The sequence below is a fragment of the Pteropus vampyrus genome, unplaced genomic scaffold (genome assembly GCF_000151845.1).
Source record: "Pteropus vampyrus isolate Shadow unplaced genomic scaffold, Pvam_2.0 Scaffold257, whole genome shotgun sequence".
Classification (NCBI taxonomy): domain Eukaryota; kingdom Metazoa; phylum Chordata; class Mammalia; order Chiroptera; family Pteropodidae; genus Pteropus; species Pteropus vampyrus.
In genome coordinates, this window is record NW_011889038.1 from 1,118,660 (window position 1) to 1,126,777 (window position 8,118).

At 47.2% G+C, this 8,118-nt stretch overlaps 1 protein-coding gene across 3 annotated transcripts in view; it reads left to right on the forward strand.

The window, feature by feature from the left end:
* The first annotated feature begins 6 nt into the window (after positions 1-6).
* PPARA (peroxisome proliferator activated receptor alpha) overlaps positions 7-8,118 on the forward strand; it is a 56,722-nt gene continuing 48,610 nt past the window's right edge. For all 3 annotated transcript variants that reach the window (XM_011374983.2, XM_023520351.1, XM_011374984.2), the window contains exon 1: positions 7-141. The gene's annotated coding sequence lies outside the window, so the exon portion shown is untranslated. The remainder of the gene's footprint in view (positions 142-8,118) is intronic.

Genomic DNA, 8,118 nt, shown 5'->3' on the forward strand with positions numbered 1-8,118 from the left:
TTGGGGAGAATCCAGAGGACATATCGTAATCATTTCCTCCTTTACCTCCTGCTGCCAAGGCCGCAGTTAAAGGCCCTGCCTCCTCTGCGAGGGAACAGTTTGTGGCAAGACAAGCTCAGAACCAAGCCGCTGTCATTACAGGTAAATAGGAGGTTTGATTTTTTTACGTTTCCAGACGGAAATAGTTGAGTGTTCACTTCTGTTGCCCTACGGACTAGCCGTTTGAGGGTTAATTATTACTTTGTGTTGCAACGTTGGATATATTTTTAGTGCTTTGAAAGTAAGATAAATGAGGATAGATTTGCCTTTTCAGTTCTGAAAACTTTTTTGTGTCGGTTTCACCAGGAACTTAATTTCTTTATGGCAGGCTGGTTCCATGTAATTTAAAGCTAGATAATATAACTGAAAAATGTTATTACTTAACAGACTAAGCTGAAGTCACAGACAGCTAAAGAGCAGCATTAGCCGTTTTTATTCCAGTTTGAGTAACAAGCTGGACCTGCCATCAACCAGGACAGGGTTACCTGGAAAAGTGGCCATGGTACAGATTTCGTGATCACTATCTTAAGAGGGGCCAGAAAGTGAGCCTGACAAAATTCTATAATTTGCTGTGAAGCCAAAGCAAATTAATCGACGGGAAAAATGTTTTTCTAACATATTAGAGCCATTCCATAATCATAAAATAGTTCTTTTTACTAGCTCATGTTTGTCAAACTCGTAAACAGAGTTTTAAACACTATATGTGTGTGAGAGAGGATAAGAGGAGAGAAAAAACAGGTTTCTTCTATATAAACTCTTTGGTGATCTGCTTTTATGAAGTATTAGGTTATGAAAAATCTTCCCATGTGAATAAATTTGTGTTTTATCATTCTCAATGTCTAGATAACATTCCATCGTGTTTATTAGATACAGTATTTAGCCAATCCATATATGTGGACGTATAAATATATATATTTTTAAAATTCATTCATTCCGTTAATATTTACGGAGTAGCTTTGGGGCTGTAGTGCTCACTTTTGCGCACGGCAGCGTGGATCTGTTCCTGTGGGGTGCAGAGGGGGAAACTGTTTTTGCCATGACGTGTTGCCGTTCGCTCTTTTTCCGGCATAATGTGTACGAGCATTTATGTTTTTATAATAGTCTTTAAGTCATCTTTTAGGAAAATTTAATTAAAACGTTTCTTTGCTTTGTGTCAACAAATTTTAAATGCTCCGAACCCGCTTCTCCCTTTCCCTCTCACGGCCTCTGCACGTGAGGCTGTGTTCTTAATGGCGAATGGGACGGGGTCTCAGCTGGCAAGTGGCTGCCGTTTTTGTGTCGGACACTCATACCAGTTTGTGGCATTGCAGTTGGAGGTTGCGGCTTGTGTGGTTTCTGCTTTTTTGGAATTTGAGGGCCTCTGTTTTTATGTTTTCGGTGGCTTGGTATAGAGTCGGCCCTTTAAGTGTTTCATAGGCATTTCAAGTAAAGGCAGTTTCTGTCAATAGGATAGACATTTACCACATCTGTTATTTCTGCATTTTTAATTACATAGAACAAGCTAACTCACCTCTAAGGCCATGTGGTCAAGGAAAATTAGGCGAAGAATTGTAATTTCCAACTTGCCGTTAAAATAGTTTTAAGGTAAGAACCAAACAGTTTGCCTTAGATGTCTTAATGGACTGTAATTTAAAAATTTTGTTTCTCCTCGCAAGTATTTCTGTCACTTACAAACAGTTTGCCTTAGATGTCTTAATGGACTGTAATTTAAAAATTTTGTTTCTCCTCGCAAGTATTTCTGTCGCTTACAGGCAGTGAGATTCTTATGGAACGAAGCCCATGCATGCAAATTTTCTGGCCTGTTCTGTGGGAAACAGACATAATATAGTTCCATTTGCCTGTTATCTGAGGTGTGTTCACCCTTTGCTTCTAGATATCACTTAGCATCATGTAGTAGCGATTTCGTGGTGTCTAGAAGAGTTTATGCACTTGAAAATGTGAATTTATTCCTTGCTCGGTCAGACCCAGTGTAGTTATTTCTGTGGCTGAGCTGTGTGTGTTTCAAGGTCAGCATATGGTACAAGAGAAGGTGTTTGAGAATTTCGATGTGCATCAGGGGAGCAGCTCGATGTGGTGGGAAGGCAGAGACCAGACTCCCGTCCCTTAGCTGCCCCTTGCCAGGCCTGGGGGTCTTTACCACCTCTGCAAACTGCTCTTCTCACCGGAAGACGGAGTTCTTCCCCGTCCCACCTCCCCGAAGGGTTGGGAGGCCCAAAAGTCCTGTCTCACATGAAGAAGATTCTGTGCAAAATATGCAGACCCGTAGGCAGCGCGGGAGGCGTCGTCTAGAGAAAGGCGCCTCACCGCACACGGCCTGCGCCTCTCACTCGGCCACGTCCGACACCTGCGCTGCTTTTGCTCTGACCATTTTATGATTTTTCAGAGGCTTTCAGAAAGGAACGCACCTTCCCCCAGACACACGATGTTTTTTTTTCATTTTTGAATAGGTAAACAGGAATTCTACACCAGTAAGAACAGAACTGTCACAAGTGGTCCGTGCTTTCTCTGAGCGTGGCTGTGCCCTCAGGTTTGGGTGGCGACACGTGTCACATTAGTCCGTTCTCCGGCATCTGTGGTCCGTCCAGGCCATGTGCAGGATTGCGCCTCCCCCTCGGAGAGTCTGCAGGCACAGGCCGTGAGGGGTCTTCCCGGACTGGCGCACGACCTCATTGAGTCCATCCTAGGTACAGCCCCACATCACAGTCCCTTGTCAGCCCAACTGTCCCCGCTGGGTCAAACTCGGTGAGACGAGCCGGGCGCGTCTGACTCACCTCTGCCCATCTGGTCCTATACGCCAAGTGGGTACTTGTAAATTTTCGACGAACAAATAAACGACGGACAGAATTTAATTTAACAAGCGTTTATTGATGGGCCTCTGTTTTCTACAGTTCTCAAATGTGGGTGGCGGCGGGCGGGTGGGGGGCTAGAGGTACAGACAGCGGGCCTACCCACTGCAAGAGGAGGCCCCCTTGGCATTTTGCACGTTTCCTCCGTTGGAGGTCCTACATGCCACGCCGCAGTCCCCACTGTATCCTTGTCACAGAGGTGACGGTTACAGTTGAAACGATTCTGTTCATAATTATTAGGCTCGGGGTATGTTGTTCATTAAATAGACTTTTTATGAGATGGCCTGGGAACCTAATGAAAGAAAGCGCTCTCTCTTTCTGCAAGATCATGGATTAGAATGCCAGACAACCAACTCAGTGGGACAGGGGCGTGTCTTAACCTTCGCCGTGAGAAGCGCTGATGTTTAATGGGACGGGGGTCCCGCTGACGTTCTGTGGGAATGAGGCGGGAGCGAGAACTTAGGACACGTCGATTAAATATCTGTCTTCCAGTCACTCATCTGACTGCTTTTATTTTGCTCTGTTTTAAGGGATTTGCAAATAAAGAAGAATGGTGTTTTCTGTTCTAATCGGCGGTCTTTACACAAGAGTCCGTGAGCAAAGCTTTGCGTAGTAAGAGTCAGGCCGGCAAATGCAGAATGAGCACTTGTCTCTACAGTGATGAAGCTTCCTGTGAATGATTCAAAATTATAGCATAGTTAAGTAAACAGTATCTCGAGGTTCCCCTTCCCTCCCCCCTTATTTTTAAGAGTGAGTTAGGCCCCAAGTTTTCTTACCGCCATTTGTAACTGAATAAGTGTGTGGTTATGTGATAACCACGCCAAAGGTGACAAGTTGCCAAGTTCTAGTGAAAGAGACTGGGTTATTTAGAGGTTGACGTGTGGGTATGTCCCGTTCTAAAACACTCTCAGATGTCCGTCGTCAGCCTTACATGAGTATCGAAATGCATATTTAGAGTTGAGCAATACGACTTGTAACATTTGGAATTGCAGAATCAAATGACAGTCCAATCTTGATTATGTGAAAGAGGTTTTCTTCTATTACCTCTATGTTAAATGGGGTGGTTTTTTTTTTTTTAGCAGAAGAATTTTTTAGAAGCATTTTCAGGCAGCTTCCTTTTTGGACAAGTCGACATTTTTTAGGTTGCTGGTGTATTTCCCTCTACCTAGGATTAAGAGTGAATTTAATAAATTCTAGACTGTAATCTCATTTTAGCTCATTTTATAGGACAGCTTGATAACTGGGTTAGCGTCTTATTAACTGTCCACTCACTTTCTATTTCTGTTTTTCTGTCTGGGAATGGGATTCATATGAATGATGTTTAACAGGGAAATTGTACAGAGGAATTTGAAATCTGTTTTAAATAGAATCATCCCGCGGTGTGCAGGAGTTATTTACAATAGAAACAAGTGACATCCTCGGATTTCAGGGTTGTGAGGGGAGGGTTTTGCTCCCCTCAGGTCTGCTTAGGGGGCCTCTGGTCCCTTGTCCCTGCAGCCTTCTCTTGCCGGTCCACAGCGGGCAGGCCAGGGTGCAGAGAAGTTCAGAAAGCGACTTTTGTGTGCTCTGTCCTTAGGAAAAACCCGCTCACGGAGAGCGTTTTCCAGAAGAGAAGGTATTCTGTTGCTGTGGTTCTGAAATCATAAAAATAAACCTACTCCGGTGCCTTCAGTGAGGAGTCCTGAATGAGACAACAGATTTCTTTTTTTTAAGTTCAGTCCTGCAGAGATACTGACAATGGGCGCTTGGGGGTGGGTGAGAGCCTGGCGGGGGCCTGTCACAGGTCTCGCGTGCATTTGAAGCTGTGTTCCGTGAGAGGGAAGACCAGCGCAAACAGGTTAAAAGAACTTGTATGACAGGTGATAAGAGAATGTGGGGGTAGAAACATTGGTGCCAAGAATGGAAAAAGAAAGTTCTAGAACTGGGAAGAAGGCAGAGCAAAGGTGCGCGTACTCACCCAGTGGGGGCAGGAGTTCTGAAAGAGACCGAGGGCCCACCGGTGCTGGGTGAGGGGTTCCCCACCCACTGCTGGAGCAGCCGAACACCCGGGATTGTCACCGCCAGCCAGGTGACAGAAAGTGCAGATCCGGCGCTGGTGTGTTGATCGGAAAGAGGAGGGTTGCAGTTCCTGGCTGAGGGCGACGGTGGGTGGTGACAGGAGGGAGGCTTAGGGAGAAAGAGTGGTAATTCTCTCACAGTCCCTGGTTTTGTGTGTCTATGTAAATCGTAAAGAATATTAGTAGGATATCACTATCAGAAGAGAAAAACAGGTATTTTTCTTGCACTCTGGAAACTAATAATTATCGACATTTTTTCCTGCTCTGTTCTCTTTACTTAGATGAAGCTAGCAAAGTTAGCTTTTAGGGTCTAGGTCAGAAGTCTAAGTGAAAGTGAATATTTAACCACATCCAAGGACAGCCGATAACCTTTAATATGAACAAGACTTAAGAGAAAGAAGAATCTAGAAGGGAAAAAGAAGCAGATACATCCATGGCCGATTCATGGGCTGACAGAGCAGCACGATACGTAGGAAGCGCTTTTTTCCTATTTGGAACGAATGAATTAAATGTGGGCTTTCCGAGTAGACAAACCATTTCTAGAAGGTATTTCGAAAGATACGTGCCCAGTTATGATGTCTGAGAATGAAACCTCTGAGAGACGAGAGCAAGCCGTTAGACTTAGATCTCAGAGAAGGAGCTCGTTTCAATGCATGAAGAGACAGAATTCCGACGCGAGGCACAAACACGCATCTGTCCACCTGTTAATTCCAGCAGCTGCCGTTATCGTGCTTCTGACACGCAGTTAAGTTGCCGGGGACCCCTTCGGATGTGTGTGTGCCTTCCTCAGAGCCCTCCTGGCTTTTCCTCTCCCTGTGCCAGTATCTGATCTCTGCGGTTACCTGGATGCGACCAGCCTTGCCACCTCCCTAAAGGCCCCTGCACTTGGTCACCGTTGTCACGACCTCAGGCCCTATATCCACCGGCCTTCCTGACCCTCTCAGAGACTCAAACTGAGAATATCCAGCGTCTTCTCTCCCCTGACCCTGGGCTTCCTTGCTGCCCAGTAAATGGCCTCCCTCTGGGGCAGTAGAGGCAGGGCAGGGTCCTACACCGCTGCTTAGCAGCTCAGCCTGCACCTCAGTTTCCACATCTGCAAGCGGGGTGAATACTAATGCGTTCCATGGGTGCTTGTACCTGGCACGTAGTCAGAACTCTGTAGGTGTTTCTTTTCTTATTGTCACCTCCTAGTCTTAACAGTGACTCAGGGCCCGCCATTCTCTCTCCGCTGCCCATTTCCAGTCCCTCTCCTGCAGCTTCCCCTGGCCCTCAGGCCCACCTCGCCCATTCCCCTCTACCCTTGAGATCTCAGCCTAAAATGACTTTTCTTAGGGAACCTCCCCGAACTGCCTGCCCAGGTGAATCTCTGATGTAACACTTAAAACCCTCGGTGCCCTTCCTCCAAAGTGCACGTGTTATGATGTGTTCATTTGCGTGGTGGCTGGATGAAAGTCCCTCTCCCCATGAGTCGCCGACCCCCGGAGGTCAGAGGTCAGAAGCCATAGCTGCCTCGTTCACCATTGTCCCTGAGCGTGCTGCCCGTAGGTGCCACAGGTCTGGCTTTGTGAGCCTGCAGCTCCCCTCGGTCCGCCCTCCGTCTGAGATTCTTTCAAGGCTTAATCAAATGCCACCTCCGTCATGAAGCCTTCCTTGATCTTCCCCCAAACTAGATACAGGAATCTTGTCCCTCAGATAACCCCCTGGCTGTTTGAAGCTCTCTGGTTAGACATGCTCCGCCTGTACTGCGGCAGTTGTCCGTTCAGCGCTTCAGTCATTTCTTCCTGAGCGCATTCATTGATTCAGCACACCTTTACCGAGCCAGGCGTGTCCTGGGTGCTGGAGAAAGCACGTAGAGAGCACTGCATTACGTGAGGTGTGGCTTCTAGGCTCAGGACAGGTGGCGGGGCAGGCGCCAGCGGAGGGGTCAGCTCGGCAGAGGGCAGGTGGGTTTACCTGTTCTTCCTGTAGCACCATGTGGCCAGAGGAGCGAGCAGCATCTTAACAGCGATCTGAACATGTGGCTCAGTTAATAATTGTCTTTAAATTCAGAATTTCCCTTCACTAAAAGAACTAAGTTAGGAGCGAAGAAAGCGAATAAAAATTATGCAAGAAATTTCAGAACCCAATTTAGTTCTCCTGATTATTGTCTTAAGGTTATTAAGTGCTCAGGTGAAATCCCTTTGACCCGCTTTGGTCAGCAGAATTAAATCGTAGGTGAACGTGATCTCATCGTACATCTAATGACCTGTATTCAGGAAGCAGTGTGCACATAGTTACCGCATCTGCCTCCTCTGTCCGGATGGTTCCAGCGGTAAAAGCCAGTCGGCCCTCTGAGCAGTGAGTCTGTCTTAATCATATAAGCATGATAATTGCTCCCTGAAAGGCAAGCTCGAAGGGCCAGGAGCTGGCTCGTGTCCCCTTAGCTTGACACCATTTGGTTCGACACAGGAGAATGAGGCAAATTCTTCCCTGGACAAAGGCAAGCTCCTTTCCTGGGATAATAAACAAAGAGTGGCATCAAGGCCTTCGAGGACGGACAAGCTTCTTGCTTTGTGGCCGGAGAGGTGGGAGGGAGGCAGCTGCATCCCGCCAGGGGCATCGCGAGCCAGAGCCTGGGCCACCCGCCTCCGTGGGTGTGAGGATGCGTTGGGCCGCCTCTTGGCACTAGACTCGCTTCTTTACATTAGGCTCCTTAAAAACCAGGCAGCAGGGATGGTTCAGAATTGTTTTTTTAAGTCAAGTTTATCGAGGGGTAATTTACATAGAGGAAAATTCATGCTTTTTAGATGTACAAGTCTGTGAGTTTTGAAAACTATCTGTGGCCCGTCTTCTTGCCAGTTGTCAGCTGGAGCTGCCACATCCCTTTGCTCGTGGCCCCTTGGTTGTCAAAACCAGCAGCGAGGGCCGAGTCCTTCTCGCGCTCTGCATCTCTCTGACCTCCCTCTGCTTCAGGTCAGCCAGAGAAAGTTCTTACATTTAGGGCTCAAGCTATTTCATCAGGCCTCCTGGCTAATCCGGGCGTCTGCATCAGCCTCCCAGGGCAGCTGTAATGACACGCCATAAACTGGGGCCTTTAATCGATAGAAATGTGTTCTTTCGCAGTTCAGGGGTGTGAGGTCTGAGGTCAAGGTGTCGGCAGTGCTGTGCTCTGAGACCCTGGGTAGCTCCCTGGCTTG